Here is a 15,779-nt window from a genome sequence, read left to right as displayed (position 1 = left end):
TAGTTTTGCCATTTATTAGCTCGGAGGCCAGATGGCAGCTCCCTCTGGACAGGTCTCTGCCTGCCCTCTGCAACTGTATCTTTAGCTCCTGGCATAAGCCCTGCCTACAATTCGTTTTAATTTAATTTTTAATTAAAACCTAATTTCCATACATTGAAATGCAAAGGAGTCACACAGTTTGAAGAGGCTAAGTAAGTACTGAAAGTAACCTCGGCCAGAGCACTCACCAACCCACCCCACCCCTGTATCCCCATACAAAAGAAATTTCCTCATCCTCTTTCTAGTCTTCCCTGGCAGTCCATATTCTGATTTTTATTATCATAGGCTAGTTCTGTTTCTTCTCGAATTTTCTAGAAATAGCAAAGTAGCTTACAAAGTGTGCTCCTCAACCCTCTTTGCTTGACATGGCGTCTGAGCTTTCTTCAGGCTGCTGTAAGTCTCAGCACAATGGAAGCAGCACATCCCTCTACACTGCTGAGTAGTATTCCATCACACAGCTGGGCCACAATTTGCGTCTCTATTTTGAGTCAACATTTTAGTGTATTCCAGTTTGCCACTGTTATAGTATTTACAAATATTCTTATGCAAGTATATTTTGGGGAAGAGACTTTTTTTTGTGGGGCTGGAGTGTTTCTTTGGTTCTTTTTTGTTCTGTTGATCTCATGCTCAGGTCACCCTTAAGCTCATTAAGTAGCTAAGTTCCTGATTCCTCTGCATTCACCTCGTGAGGGCTGGAATTAATAGTCATGCACCATCACACATAGCCCTTGGCCATTTATTTATCTGTTTGTTTTGAGATAGGGTCGTATTACGTATCCTAGGCTAGCCTCAAAGTTTTGATCCTCAGGCTGGTGAGATGGCTCAGTGGATAAAGGTTCATGCTACCAAGCCTGATGATCTAATGTGATCCCTAGAATCCATATGGGAGAAGGAGAGAACCCACTCCTACAAGCTGTCCTCTGACCTGCACACATGGACCGCTGTGCTCCATACTGCTGTTGCCTTGAAACTTGCCGGAAGCTTTGCCTGGGGTGTGTGTCTGTGCAGAAGGGACAGCTGCTTTTGACTGTGGGACAAAGACTGTGGCCTTTAGGCTTCTCATTTCTTTTGTGGATTAAACCTGAGCTCCTTGGACAACGTCTTTCTCCTCTTCCTCTTCTTTCCTGTTTGTGGTGTGTGTGTGTGTGTGTGTGTGTGTGCACGTAGGTCAGTACTTCTGTTTGTTCACTCTTTTTTTCCCTTGCCACTGAACCTGGAGCTAGGGTGGCAGCCAGTAAGCCCTGAAAACTTCTCCCTTCTGTCTCCCCATGATGTTGGGGTTTTGGGTGTCTTTATGGCCACAGCTGGCTTTTGTGTGGAGGCGCTGAGGGTTTAAACTCAGGTCCTTAGACCTATTCAGCAAGCTCTCTTACCTGCTGAGCCATCTCCTCAGTCCCTGGACATCTTTAATTTTGCAATGTTTTGGCCAAACAAAACTATAAAGCCCTTGAAGGAAAAGCCATGAAATGCTGTTTAATGTGGATATGGATATTTTTCTGTTCTTTTTTCCTTGATAGAGTCTCTTGTATCCCAGGCTGGCCTTAATCGCATTAATTAGACCAGAATGACCTCGATCCTCTGCCTCTCAAGTGCCGGGATTACAGGCACACAGCACCTGGGATGTGTGCATGCTAGGCAAGCCATCCACCAATGAAGTATGGCCTAGGTACATTGACTTTTGTTGTTTGGTCTGTCCTGGTCATGTTGGTGGTTGTTGTATCAGCTGAATAGGTCTGTCTTAGACAGGCCATGTTCAACGGAACTTGAGTGGGCTCTGCCTCAGTCAGCTCTTAATTCATGTTGGAGATTTCTTACATGCTGTGTGCCCAGGGCTGTCTTAGAGCAGGTTCTGGGACAACTCCCTTCCCTGGTGGTCCTTAGTATGATCTCAGCATGAATGGTCATGGTGGTTTCCACACAGATCCAGGCGCTGCCAGGGGAACAGGCAGTGAGGGGTTTGGTTTGTGGGAGCTGGCTCCAGCACTTTTGCCCAGTGTTATAGCTTCGATCTTCTCTCTGCTTTTTTCTTCTGGTAAAACAGTGTCTCTCTATATAGTTCCAACTCTTCTGGAACTTGCTATGTAGTCTGGGCTAGCCAGGAATTGAGAGATATCCTCCCAAATGCTGGAGATATGACCCACTACTCCTGGCTTTTTTCTTTTTTCTTTCTTTCTTTCTTTTTTTTTTTTTTGAGGCAAGGTTTTCTTTTGTAGGCCAGGCTGCCCTGGGACTTGCTATTTAGACAAAGCTGGCATCTAACTCATGACTCTTTTGTCATGAGTCTCCAAAGTTCTGGGATTACAAGTGTTGTACCACTGCTCCTGGTTTGTAGTTGAGTCTGGAATGACTTCTAAAGGCCCATAAGTTAAAGGCTTGTTCCTGAGGATGCTGCTATTGGGAAGATGGTAGACTCTAAGTGGTAGGTCTAATAGGAAGGCCTTAGGTCACTGGGGGCTGTGCCGCTGAAGGGGGGGGGGCTTTTCTCTTTCCCAGACACCAAGGAAATAGTTTGGTTGACTGCTCCCAGCTCTGCTGTGCTTCCTAAGGCCCAAAACAACAGGGCTGGCCCACCGTGTACTAGAACCTGCAAACCTTTTGTCTTTTTAAGCTCTGTTAGATAATTGTTTTAATGATGAAAACTGACTAACACACACACTGGAACACTTTTTTAAAAATTTTAAATGTTAACTGACCAGAGAGATGGCTTAGCAGGCTGAGACAGTTGCTTTGAAACTTGATGGCTTGAGTTCGGTCTCTGGGATCTCTATGGTAGAAACAGCGAACCAGCTCCTGTAAGTTGTCCTCTGACCTCCACGGTGTGTGTATGTGTCCCCTGCATGACCCCTCCCTCATTTGGCTGTCATGCACAGAGCCTGGCGTTCCTTTCATTCTCAGCACATGAAGCTCATGGTGGGGTGGTCTACAGAAATCTTTTCATAGTGCCATCTGTGACAGAACTCCCTCCAGACTTAGTCTCAGACAGGTGGACACTTGAGGGCAGGAGTACCAGATGACAGAATTTTTATGGCTTATCTTCAAGGCTACCTACCCCCAAAAAAACCAGTGCTGAAGAAAAGAAGGGGAAAGATAGATTTTTCTCTCTCATAGGCAAAATCTATGGAAGCCATCCAGGTTAGTGTGGTGTTTCACGGGTGATCCGGACCTCTTCCACCCTGATTTCTGGCAACCTCACATTCTAGTAAGGTTCTTCCAGCTCTTACAACCCCCATGCACTCTTGCCAACAGGCAGCCAAAAAGGTCCCTTTCGCTTTGCCAACATCTTCTACAAGTTGTCCTAGAACATGACACATCTATTCCCACCCACGGTGGCCCACAAGCTCATGTCTAGCCTGCAGAAAAGGCTGGGCGTATATAGCCAGAATCATCATCTTTAGGGAATTACCACATCAGCTTTAGAGAATTCAGAGTCTGTGACTACCACAATCTAGAATAAATGTGTGGGTGTTGGGGGTAGGGTGGGGTCAGCTACTAATCTATTTCTGATAACCCAGCTTGGAGACTGGGAACCCTTTCAAAGAAGGAAAGAGATCTCCCTGTGTAATGTGCATGTGTGGCTCTGGAAGGCTGGTGTACACCATTGAAGCATCGGTAAGATGCATACAAAGAGTCTCTGCCACTCCCAGGTGTGAACTGTGTTGACTCAGACTCCAAGCACAGGGAGGGGCCCTATGTGAGGGCAAGGGACAGAGCCAGTCCATTTCCTCAACTGTGCTGGTATCTGCTGTGCAGGAACCTCACTTTCCCTCGATGACATCATACAAAAGGAAAGGCTGGGAAGGGCTATGCTGAGAGAGGCCCCATTGGCGGATGCAGGAATTGGCAGATAGTGTTCATTCGAATTCCAAATCAGCTTTCCCCGGTGGAGATTTCAAATGCCTCGTTACAAACACACAGGCAGAGAGCCATTCTCAATGCTATTCAGATTAACCATACTTCTAGAACTGAAAAATGGCCCAAGGTGAAATCATACGGAGATACTACTTCAAATCCACTAGAATGACTAAGAGAAAGAAGACACAATGCCTAGTGCTGACACCAGTGAAAAGGAAGAATAATTGCACAGTGCTGGTGAGGATGTGAAACAGGATGGCCACTTGGCAACACAGCTTGATAGCATCTATCAAAGCACACATGTATGCATCATAAGTTTGGGCTCTCGGGTAACCTCCAGTATTTTGTCATGGGCGAGTGTGTTTGTGTGTGTGTGTGTGTGTGTGTGTGTGTGAGAGAGAGAGAGAGAGAGAGAGAGAGAGAGAGAGAGAGAGAGAGAGAGACTAGATGGGCAAGTTCATGCCCTGGATATGGTGGCTCATGCTTGCAATCCCAGCCCTCAGGAAACTGAGGCAGGACAAACACCACGTATGTAAACCTAACTTGGGCTATAGAGTAAGACCTTGCCTTACAGAGCCCCAAACTGGAAATAGCCCAAATGCTCATTCACATGTTACTGAACACAGGATTCGTGGTATATGCACACAATGGAAGGCTACCCGGCCTGTTATTCTTGGACACACCTGAATGAATCTTAAGTAGAATGTGCCTATGAGGGAAAGCACAGTGTGCGCTGTGCATATGAAGTTCAAGAACGAACTGGAGGGAAGAGAAATAGAAGGGGGGTAAGTGAGAGAAAGGGATGCTGACAACCAGCTAGTTCTTCACAGCGGTGTGGGTTGTGTGCAGATCACCATGTGTCCGAAACCCTTACACTGCAGCTCTTCAGGAAGGCGAATTGCAACAGGGAGCATACACCTGTGATTCTAGCTCAGAAGGCAGAGACCAGCGTGGGCTAAATACTAAGTCCAAGGGCAGCTTGAACCTTGTCCAAAAAAATGATACACTTCAATGTATGTAGCCAAATGGCTCCTATGCCCTAGTGAGATCACCCAAGGGTACAGCAGTGCCAGGCAAGGGGTCCACTTGTAGCCTGTGGGAATCTTGGAGCGGCAAGCATCTTAGCTCAGAGACTCCCATGATCCTGACCTTCAGCTCCTGGGAACTCACAAACACAGTTCTTTTTAGTATCTGGGTTTGCAGCAATTTCTGACTTAGAAAGAGACAGAAATGGCCTTCCTGTCACCACTACAGCCAAAGCCCACCCAAGGGATGCAAGCCACGAGACAGTAATAAGAACTGGGTTGGGCAAAACCCAGGGGTAGGGTAGGGAAGGAAAGTGGGTGACTCCTGAATCACCCGGTAGCATGATCAAACAAGCTGCATCAACAGTTTGGTCCTCAGTACCACATTTGTACAGAGGGACAGTCACTGGGCATGATGAGCAAGGACAGCAGAGGACTGGAACCTCCAGGGGCCAGACCGGAGTGTTCACCATGAAGCTGCTATTGGGAGCTTTGTCAGGCTGTTCCTGGGTTGGTGGTAGGATGGAGTCAGTGAGGATGGACTTGCTTTGCTTCATTATAATAATTAGTGCATGTTTTCTGTACTGCAGTATGCATGTGCCGTGCCAGGAACCGCATATAAATTTTTAGTTTGACTGTATTTTTCAAAACAGGGTATGTATGTAGCCCAGGCTAGCCTTAAACATCATGTAAGCGCAGAGATGACCTTGAACTTCTGATCTTTCTGGCTCTATTTCTGAGGGCTGGGATTGTAAGCAGAGCAGCACATCTCGTTTCTGTAGCACGGGATTGAAGCCAAAGCGTCAACTCATGCTAGGCAAGCACATCACTAGTCGACCTACATTTCCAGAGCTGTTGTTTGTGTGTGTGTGTGAGAGGGGGGGGCAGGCAGGGAGGAGAAAAAGGAGAGGGAGGGAGAGGAGGAGGGGAGGGAGAGGAGGAGGGGAGGGAGAGGAGGAGGGGAGGGGAGGGGAGGGGAGGGGAGGGGAGGGGAGGGGAGGGGAGGGGAGGAGAGGAGAGAGACAGAGTGACACAGAGAGAGACTCATATACCCAAGACTGGCCTGGAACTTTTTCTACAGTCCAGGGTAACTTCAAACTCAGGGTTCTGTTCCCTCTACCTTCCAAGTGCTGACATTTCGGATCTGTGTCCACCATGTTTAGCTTTGTATGAATTTTGAAAACACTGAAGTGTCAGGTGAGTCCTTGCTGGTGTGGTGTTGGAATCTTTCTCATGTAAAGTCACACACACATTTCTCCACTGCACCATCCCCACTGCCCCACTGTACTGACTCATGATCCTGGATGGCTGGCATAGGACAGATGCTAATCTAGAAGTGTAGAAATCACACGGAGCAAGGCTGGCAGTGAACCTGGCCTCTGAGTCTTAGTGGCTGTGTGACCTTGAATCGATGGTCTCATCTCTTGGGCCTCAGTTTGACCTTACGGTGGCACAAAACAGAAGCATCCGGACTCTGCTCTAAAGCTCGGCTGAGTTAAGTTATGTTGGAGCCCAGAAACCTGGAGCCTCAGATTTTCAGCTTCATGGTTGGCCCCTCTTCCATTTCTGCTCCCTGGGGGCCCATCACACTTCTGGAGAGCATGGCGTGAGCAGAAACCTCATCTGTTGCCAACTGGCTCTTCCTAGTCAGCAGTAAAGATGGCACTGGGCCACCCCATCCCTGAAAGAGTCCTCTTCCTCTAGTCTGGGAGTCCAATCCACTCTGGTTGAGTGGTTGGCTTCTGGGAAGCACAGGACTAAGGCTAGAGCTTGGGGACTGTCCTTCAGAGGGAGTCCCCTGCACCTACTTGTTTATATAGGAGCAGAAGACCTTAAGGGCATGATTGTCACACTGGAACTCTACTGGAGCAGGGCAGGATAGATGGGCAGAGCCCAGAGTAGGCACAGCTGCCTCATCCAGGGAGGGTCACTACCCAGAAGAATGGCAGTCACAATCACCTCCATCTGTGTCATCCCTCACTTCTGACACACTCATGCTGTGGCTCTCACCTCTCATGGGTGACTGCTTTGGACTAGAACGGAACTCATCATCCCATATAAAGCTGGAAGAAACAGGCCAGAACTACACAGGACACTGTGGAAATTGCCAAGAAGAGAAGCTATAGAGGCGACCACTACGTTTACTGTGACAAATGCTGTCTCTCCAGCTGATGCCTAGATGCTCTGGATGCTGAGCCTCAGACATGCATCCTTCACGAATCCCTTCAAGCATGCCTCCTATGTATCAAGCTTCTCCAACCTTCACTCAACACTTGGTGGGTGTGGTGAGGCCAAGCAGGCTGCCATATGCTTTGGCCATACCTGCTTATCTCTTCAAGAAGTCTGGTGAAAACCTGGCCACTGCTGGCCTGAACTCTGCTTCCTTGCTTTGTGCCACTTTACCATGTGAGTGGCTCGCACATCCACCTAGCTCTCCAAGTGGCTAAACAACAACCCCTCCATTCCCAGCGGTCTATGATCAAAGTGTCTCTTGGACACCTCTTGGTTTGCAGTTGGCTGCCTTCTTAATGGGTCCTTACATGGTCTTTCCTCTGGGCACACAGCCTCTTGGTGTTTGTGTATCCAAATTCCTTTTGTACAGGGAAACTAATCAGATTATGAGCTACCCTCATCACCCTGTTTTCACTCCATTGTCCCTTATAAAAGCCCTATCTGCAAATGTGGTCACATTCTAAGGTCTTGGAGGATAGGACTTCCACTCAAATGAACCCACAGCCTGCTCAGTCTGGAGCGGTGAGTCATAGGATTACTGACTGAGAGGTAGCCAGACCTGCCAGGAAGATGCACCGTGTGTGTGTGTGTGTGTGTGTGTGTGTGTGTGTGTGTGCACGCAAAGCAACTATGAGTGTTATTTCTCAGGAGTGGGTCACATTGATTCTTTTGAGACAGAGTTGCACAATGGCCTACTGCTTACTAAATAGGCTCTGTTGGTTGGCTAGTGCACTCCAGCCCATTTCCACCTCTCCAGAGCTGGGGTTATGAGTGCACATTAGTGAGGAACTTTGTAAATACAGGCTCTGGTGAACAGACTTAGGTCCTTGGACTTGTAAGGTAGTGCTTTACTGACTAAGCTATCCCCCCAGCCTTTATTTTTATATTTAAATTATGAGGGGTCGGTGCACATTACTGTAAGTGCCTACTGAGGCCAGAGGGGTGGGAGTCTCTTAGAGTTGGAGTTATAGGCCATTTTCAGCCACTGGATATGGTTTTGGCAATTGAATTTCAGTCTCAACACACTATTCCTTCTCACCAGCCCCTTGCTTAGCCTTTTAAAAGCCAGGTAGTTTCTGCTTTAGTCTCTTAGAGCCCATGGTCTCCATGTCAGACTTTAGCTGCACTACTTGAGACACCCCATGGGGAGATCACAGGGAACTCACATCTGGGCCCCGTGGAAGCCTAGAAGCCTGGTTGAGCAACCTGTCAGGCTCCCCTGCCTAGACACTAGACACACAGGAGAGGAGCCATTTTGGATTCTCTGGGCACCTTTTAGACAATTGGTGACATTTTAGTATGACAGTAATTAGTATGACACAATTTAGTATGACACTAATTAGTCTCATACTGCATTTGCTAAAGGCTCACCCTACCAAGTCCTGCTCCAAATCTTAAGACTCCACCATGAGGAAAGGTAAGAAAACTGGTTGTTTTAAGTCATTCAAACAGTCTACACATTGATCTGGTCAGTAGGTTCTGGATTTCCTAGTAGCTAGAGAGTTGGCTGGGCTATCTGGTGGCTAGAGAAAATCTGGGATGGTAGTTGAATGACATTAAGGAGATCTTCATGGTAGGCTAAGGAAGAAAGAGTGTTGAGGTTTTCTCTGTGCCCTCCAGAGGGATGCCATGGCTGAGCAGGATATGGGCTCTGCTTCCCCCTGGGCCAGGACTAAAGGAGCTCTCTCCCTCACTTACACCTTCTGGAGTCTGGGATACCCTGGGCGGGGCACTGCTATTCGTGAGTCCCCAGCAGCTGAAGGAGGGGGAGACAGAGAGGAACAGCTATCAGTTTGGAGAAGCTCTGTGGAACTGTCGGGTCCCTCAGAGAGGGTGTTCTTTTTCATCCTGCCAGAATGCCCCGTGCCTTGGGGTCACACCATCTGAGTCTGTGTTCATTTGGCCTGAGATCTGTCATGTCCCCAGACAGCTTTCTTTCCATGGCTCTATACTGTCTGAGACAGCTTCACTGTGGTTGGGGTGGGAGTAAGGATCTGACAGCCAAGGTACCCCAAGACAAGCTGACACATGGACGTTTGGCAGCAAGCCATAGGACGTGGAAGGCAGGCCCAAAGCAGCAGGCCCTGGTTGAGTCTACACAGTGATCTAGATATAGACTGCCGTACCAAAGGCAAGGAACATGTGCTAGAGGGTCGAGTTAGAAGGCATACTGATGCTCCTTAAATGACTGGATGATTTTAGATCTGAGGACTGGGGTATGTGTAAAGTAGCCCTCCCTTCCTGACTTGCCTCTGAAGCCGGGGATACTGTATACCCATGTGAATTTTAATTGCCTCGTCTGTAGACAATGAAAGTTGACTGGAAGAGCCTTTGGTAACTTCCAGTTCCAAAAGGGCTGTTTTGCTTTCTTTTGTTTGTTTGTCTTCGGTCAGGGTCTTATGTTTGCCAGGATGACCTTGAACTTACTACTTAACCTTGAACTTCTGCGTCTTCCTCCACGTCCCCAGTGGTAAGATTGCAGGTGTTCATTACCACATCCAATTTCTGTGCTGATGGTCACTGAACCTGGGGACTCTGACAATGGTAAGCACAAACTACCAACTGAGTTTTGTCCCCAGCCAAACTCTGTACATTTTGGTGATGAAGTGACTCTCTCCCCTTCTCATGCTTTGTCCTCTTTCTTCATGCCTTTCCATAAGTGTTTGAGTCTTTGTAGCAGTGGATGGCACCTGTTTTCATGGGTCATATAGTCTCATTATAATCTCATAGGCAACGTGGTGAATGGATTTTCTGGAGCGAGCTGTTTCTGTATGTGATGGGAACTGTTTTGATATATCCTATCCCATGTGGTCTTCTTCTGATTGAACAGCTTTGTTCGATGGTTTTGTTTGTTTGTTTGTTTTTGTTTTTAATGAGTGTGGAACCAAACCCAGAACCTCTTTCTGAGCCACATACCTAACCAGACCAATTAGATGTTGGCCTTGCTTTACTGAGCTGTACCATCTGTAAGAGCACAGAAGTCATCGGACCAGTGATGATTGTGACCTAATGACACTGTGTGACAGCTGAGGTGTAGTCATGCAGGGAAGTCAAGCTTCTGCTTTCTCTTCTTGGGGCATTCACTCTGGATACCTGTTGGCTGTCATGCTGGGAAGGGTACCCAAGGCCACATCTAAAGGCCTTGTATGGGTGTGTCTGTCTGGCTCCACCTGCAGCCAAGATCCTGACCAATAGCTTGTGCAATACTCCACAGCTGAGAGGGGACTCAGAGTCCTTTAGCATCAACCTCCCCTTGCCCCCGGTGATGTTGGATGAAGCAGAAAGCAGCTGTCTCCATCAAACCCCCAAAGACATTTTGGCATTGGCAAGCAAAAGGCATGTCATTGCTTTAAACCATTAAGTTTTGGGTTATCTGCGATACACCAGTAGGCAACTGGAACTGGAGGCTTGAAAGGAAATGTGTGATGTTTGATTTCATAACCGTAGATACATTACCCAGAATATGCAAAGAAAGGGAGGTCAACTTTGACCTTCGTGAGCCTGTGTGCCTACTACATGTGTGAGAGGTGGAAGCAGGTTTTTGCCAAAGTATCACGGAAGAATGAGGCTGGAAGCAAATACAGAGAGTAAGAATTGATGACTCATGCCTGTAACCCTAGTACTCAGGGGGCTGAGGCAGGAGGATGGCTGGTAGTTTGAGCAGCCTAGATTGCAGAACAAGATCCTGTGTTACCCCTACAAACAAGAAAGGGTGGGGGGAGGGCAAGGCCCAGATTGAAGTGACAGAGGCCCGTGTCCCTCAGTGGAGGGGGTGTAGCTGGGAAGTAGTAAGGTGGGAGGACTGAATCAAGGGAGGGGGCTGGCTTCTGTCTGTCTGCCTGCTGCAACTCAGCACAGGATCCAGCTCTCAGTGCAAGATCCAGCTCTCCTTTACACATTATTTTTCCCTAATTGCATGTGAGGCTGGTGGCTGCCAGCCAGCCAGGGCCCTCAATCACATTAGGGAGCCATCTACAAATCTCCCTGCAGGGGGTGGCGGCTGTGGGATGCTTTCCTGTAGGGAGAGAACTCAGGCTCAGTGGTTGCTGAGAGGTGGGTGTGGGTAGAGCTTTCTCTCTCCTTCACTCTAAGGCGCCTGCCCCTCCCCTCTCAAATTCAGGATTTTTTGGACATCACCTAACTGGTCCTTCAGTAGTAGGGTTGAGGAGCCCCGGACCACCATCCCCCGCCCCCAGCCTTGGACCATTCCTGTGGCAGGCAGTGGTGAGTGTTGCCTTGCATAAGGTTCAGGAGTGCTGGACTGAGCGAGGTGAAGCCAGGGTGAAGAGTCTGGAAGAGATGCTCTGGGAACTGACTTTTCTCTTGCTGAGAAGCACAGCCCTTTTCATAAGCCTTTCCTAAAGGTCCCACCCTCCTAACTGCCACCCCAGATTCCAGTTAAATAAAAGAGCATTGGGTGGGTGGGGGTGGCTATGGAAATGGCACCCCATTGGCCACAGGTGAGTATCTGCTCTGTGTGGTTCTTGGGTGAGGACCCCCACCCACACCCTTGGGCTTCTTTGTTTTTCCCAGCAGCCTGAGAAGAAAGAAGTTGCTCTCTCCATTTTACTTGGTAAGGAAACTGTGGTTTAGAAAGGGCACAAGATTTGCCCAAGGCTATTGGTGAGGTCTGTGCGTCTACTAGACCAGGGCTTTATGCTTCCCAGTGTGGATGCAGCTGCGAACACTAAGAGCTGTCTGTCTCTCAGTCCTTTTGTCTGGTCTAGTGGGTAAGAACATAGAACTCTGGAGTCCAGCCACTTGGCACACATCACTCTTCCACCTGTGTGACCTTGGGGGAAATTGCTCAATCTCTCTGGGCTCTCAGTCCCTCTTGATCTCAAAAATGGGGCTGGCGCTAGCACCTACCTGAGAGCGCTGCTGACACCGCAGTGAATTAATGCATCGTAGGTGAGGCAGGTGCTCCAGTATTCTCTTCTGTTACTAAGCCTAGCCAGGCACTTAGCCTCCATATTTAATTGCATGATGGGTGGTCCTGATAATACTATCTACATCTCTGGTTAGACTGTGAACTCGTAAGAGGCAGGAGCCTGAAAAACTTGTAGCTGCCTCCTAGTGACCCTGCAGCTGCCCCTGCCCCTTACCCTGTTGTTATTCCTCATTGGTTGGTCTGGTCTCTGTGACTGTGGATTGACAAAGAAAGGAATTAAAACTGGGGTTACTTTGTGGCTGGGGGGTGAAGCACTTGCCTAGCAGCCGTGAGGCCCTGGGTTCAATCTCCAGCACCACCAACAAGCAAGCAGAGAACAGAGCCGTTGGCTTCTGCTCTTGGACTTTGGAAATTAGGGAAGAGGTAGTCAGGCAAAAGAGGGGGGGGGCATGAAGGGCTAGGCTGTTGGTCAGGGGCCCCCCAAGGAGCCAGGAAACCTTGTCCGCTACAGGCAGCCTGGGTAAACCCTGGACCCTGTGGCCTCCAGTGGTTCCCAGAACCCTGACAAATTGTCCTTGTCTTCCGGGACTCTTGGTTCTGGGCACCTTGTCCTGTCCTGTCCCCTGCAGCTCTCCACACAGTGCTTGGCAAGAACGGCCCAGACACACTGGAGAAAAGCTGGCAGCGTGGAACAGCATGCTAATGTGGAGCGTCCGTCCCTCGTCTTAACTCAGGCCTCAGTTCAGCCGGCTACCTCCAAGTCTGTCAGCAGACTTGTAGAAAGGCCCAGTGGAGGGCCTGTGGAGAAGAATTGGGGGGGGGGGGGTTTCCAATCAAGCCTCTCAGGCCACTGACAGGGACGGAACATTCCTCACCATGGCTGGGGGAAGAGGACAGGACTAAGCTGGGGAAGGGCCCCAACTACACATATCCTAAGGAATAAAGGGACTGCTTGTGGCTTCTCTGTTGTGTGTGAGGTGGGAAGGGCAGCCTCAAGGTCTGATAGTACAGGGCCCAACTGCACAGAATACACAGGGATACCCTCTGCTTGCTGCCAAATGTGTCCACCCCTGGGGAGTGGTGCTTAGCTGGCCAGCCTTGCTTTCTTCTTGGTGCTCCAAGGTGATTCTTGTTTTGCCTGGTGACTTTTCGACTCTTCATCATCTCCCCCCCCCACCCCCGTTCCCAGGCTTAAAGACCTAAAAGGTCACCTTGCCCAGCTCCCTGCATTTCTCAAATCTTCCCACTACACAGCCATGGGAAACTCTCAAAAACACACTTGGATCTCAAAAACCTTCCACAGCTCCTCACTGCCCTCTGGAGAATGTTTGAACCCCTTAGGTGAGCCTCCCTGGGCCAGGCTTAGGTGATGGGGTCCTGTGATTGTTTACTCTTATCTCTATGCTCACCCCACATTCCACATGGTGGTAGCCTGAGCTCTCTATTGCGCTACAGAGTACACTAAAGGGTGCCCCCTCATCAGACTGGAGGCTCTTGGAGGGCAAGGGTGAGCAAATCTTTGCTGGTTTTGCTTTATTTAGTACAGCCTCATGTCAGTAGGATGGCTAGGGAAGTGGAGCGTGGTGTGGGAATCTCACACCTGTAATCTATAGAGTGTGTGCTTTCGGGAGAGGCCAGTGAGCCAGTGTGGAGAGAAGCTTACAGGGGTGTGGGGGTGTGGGGGTGTGGGGGAGTTAATGGAGTGCAAATGGAGAGAGGGGGAGGGGGATGGAGAGGGAGGGGGAGAGAGAGAGAGAGAGAGAGAGAGAGAGAGAGAGAGAGAGAGAGAGGTGTCAGGGACAGAAAAAGATAGAAAGATGGAAGGGATCAGAGAGAGGGACACACACATACACAGAGAGAGAGGGAGGGAGTGGGAGTGGGAGTGGGAGAGGGAGAGGGAGAGGGAGAGGGAGAGGGAGAGGGAGAGGGAGAGGGAGAGGGAGAGGGAGAGGGAGAGGGAGAGGGAGAGGGAGAGGGAGCCAGAGCTTTGTATCCCCTGGCTGCCCTAGGCTCTCTGGACAGCATGATATGTCAGTGCCCCCAGGCTTTTCCCCCAGGGCTCATGAGGTCACAGATTAGAGTTGGAATTTCCAGGCTGTATCCTCTGTGCGGTACTTCTGGCAAGCTTCCCCCAATGGCAGGGGACTTCTTGGGGACACCTGCCTGATGGAGTGTGGAACAATTGCCCCCTTACCATGAGCATTTCTATACAGATTTGCTCTCTGGCTCCACAGCTCCTCATGGGTGGTGGCCCTCTTCCTAAGTCCCTCCCATAGCACCTTAGAGGAATATGAGGGCCTGGGAGACCCAATGGGGCTCTGAAGTGAGTCACTGAGAAAGAAGGTATGTCTTCAACTTCTTTTCCTTTGGGAGGAGAGCTAAGTCCAGGTGGGGTGTCCAGCGACCTCAATATCTGTTCAAATGCAAGTCTCACCCAAGGGCCAGAAAGTGGGCAGGAGGTTCCTTTGTCCTACCTGCCCTGGAGAGATCTGCCCAAGCTCTTCCACATGTGTCGCTAAACCCTCGCTCTCATTAGAATTGTTCAGAGTGGCTTCAGTGGCCTTGGACATGGTGGCTCAACTCATAGAAAGGGGACAGTACTAGGCTTTGGTGACCGCTGTTCTAGTCCCAGCTTTGCCATCAGATGGCTTTGAATAAGATGCTCATTTTCTTGGACTCTCCATTTTTAATCAGTGAGACTGGGGCAAAGCCTGACAGTTCGCTCCTTTACTAACTTGTTGTTGGGAAGAACCTAAGATACAGGACAGTTCCAGCCCTAGTACCTGGTGCTGTCCTTCTGGAACTTCCCAGTGGCCCTTAGTGAGCCATGCCAAGTGACCACACACTGACAGCTGGAAACGGGAGCAGCAGTTAGCTTCCTCGGGCCAAGATTACAAGGCTTCCTTTGGAGTCTCCTGGCGATGATGCTATTCTCGCTTCTTTCTATTTAGGGTGGCCACCTTGGTTCAAGACTGCATCATTACTAAGTAGTCCAAGGCCAGCATCTATATGTCTGTCTGTTCCAGCCTCACATAGCCTTCTCTCTAGATAAGCAGTTCCTAAGTATTGGGTCACAGCCTCTTTGAGGGAGGACAGGGGGCGAACAACCCTTCACAGTGATCACCTAAGACCACTGGAAAACAGATCTTTACATTACTATTCCTAACTGTAGCAAAATGACAGTTATGAAGTAGCAATGAAAACAGTTCTGTGGTGTGTGTAGGGGTCATCACAACACAAGGGTGACAGATTAGGAAGGTTGGGGAGCACTGATCTAGATACAAGGGGCACAAGGGGATCAGAGATGGTTGTACCACAGCCAAGGTCAGAGACAGGATCACCCCTGGAGTCCTAACCCAGTCTGCAAGTCAGACCTGCATGGAATCTCTGGTCTATTCTGCCAGAGCCTGCTGGGCCTGGCCTGCCTCCCCAGTCTGCTGTGGCCTCCTTGGGAGAGCCCTCTGGAGCCAGCCTGTGGCCATGCCTGGCTTGACGCCAGCCAGTCAAGCCAGGACTTGAAGATCAGGCTGGACTGTGGTGTCTAAATAAAGGGCGTCCTCGGGATTAGAGCAGAGGTCAGGAGAGGACATGGCTGCAGCTGACCAGCCCGACAGGGTGGCCTTAGTGGCCCATCAGTACACAAACCAGCTCCACCCTCCAGCTCTCTGCCAGCAGGGCTATGAGGGATCTTCAGGGCTGGGGTCAGCCTGGGGTCAATGCCGACATAAAACCCAGCTGAC

This window comes from Mus musculus, chromosome X, assembly GCF_000001635.26.
Source record: "Mus musculus strain C57BL/6J chromosome X, GRCm38.p6 C57BL/6J".
Taxonomy (NCBI): domain Eukaryota; kingdom Metazoa; phylum Chordata; class Mammalia; order Rodentia; family Muridae; genus Mus; species Mus musculus.
Note: the sequence above shows the minus strand (reverse complement) of the source record.